The sequence below is a fragment of the Octopus bimaculoides genome, chromosome 1 (genome assembly GCF_001194135.2).
Source record: "Octopus bimaculoides isolate UCB-OBI-ISO-001 chromosome 1, ASM119413v2, whole genome shotgun sequence".
Lineage (NCBI taxonomy): Eukaryota > Metazoa > Mollusca > Cephalopoda > Octopoda > Octopodidae > Octopus > Octopus bimaculoides.
In genome coordinates, this window is record NC_068981.1 from 60,179,565 (window position 1) to 60,180,698 (window position 1,134).

The following is a 1,134-nucleotide window of genomic DNA, read 5'->3' on the forward strand; positions in this document are numbered from 1 at the left end:
TATATATATATATATATATATATATATTTCGAGCTCTGAAATATTTCCTAACTTGGAAGAACAATGTTTTTGTGTGTATCTATATGTTTGTCGGTCTGTCTGACTGTTCGGCTATCTCTTTCTCTGATGAAGCCGTTGGTAAACTAATAATGTGCACTCACCAGAAAATATTTTCAATGATGATGAGATGAAGTATTTCAAGCAATCGTAAGGGTTCTGCTTATATTCAATTGAGGATTATAGTGTGATGTTGCACTAATAGGTTTGTGACATGGGCAGTAATTACAACTTCAAATTTTAACTCAAAGCCAGCAATTTGGAGAGTTGATTACATCGACTCCAGTACATGACTGATACTTTATTTTATCGGCTCCAAAAGATGAAAAGCAAATTTGAAATCGGAAATGTTTCGATGTCTTTCTTCATGTAGTCAATGTAATTTCGGCGAGAGGTATTTAGATTGTATGTGTATTAGGTTTTGGTGCAGAAAAGTAGGGAGGACTGAAAAGTGAGGGTATCATCAGTATGGGAGTGTAATGAAGCAGCCAGGAGAAAATATCTCACCTGATGAGTATGAGTGCATGGTCATGAACCCTATTGTGCACAAAGGGATAGTTTAAGAGAATAATTATCTTTTTTGCCTAGTGTGGGTTTCGATGAAAAGCAGGAAGGAAATGTGAAGGCATTTCTGCAGGAGTACTGCACAAAAAAACCATAATAGCTGAAATTTTGAGGAAAGGAGAATTTAACAAATTTGATAGAGATCCTTTTCGCTAGTCAAAAATATCGACTGCATTTTGAATAAAAAGTAGCTTGAACAACAGAGATAGACAGATCAGAGAAATAGGATGTGTTAGTAACATCTGATGAGCGGAATCCCCTTCGTCTTCTGCACCACCGCTGTAGAAGAGAAGGGGGAATTTCTTTGGCAAATTTTGATTTAATTTCTGGTATATAGAGAGATGTAGACGAAGACAGCGCATTTCGAAATCATGGTCACCAACTGCTGAAAGCATCATCCGAAAACTTTTTAGAAAGTGACCTCAGCTAAAGGAATCTATGGGCCAGCAAGCCGTGTTAAAAATATAGGAGAAATTTGAAAAAAGAAAAAAATAAGCATTGTTTTATTTAATT

General features: G+C 35.8%; 1 protein-coding gene across 1 annotated transcript in view; it reads left to right on the forward strand.

The window, feature by feature from the left end:
- Positions 1-1,134, forward strand: part of LOC106871356 (sodium- and chloride-dependent transporter XTRP3) — a 182,372-nt gene that overhangs the window by 52,399 nt on the left and 128,839 nt on the right. The window lies entirely within an intron of this gene.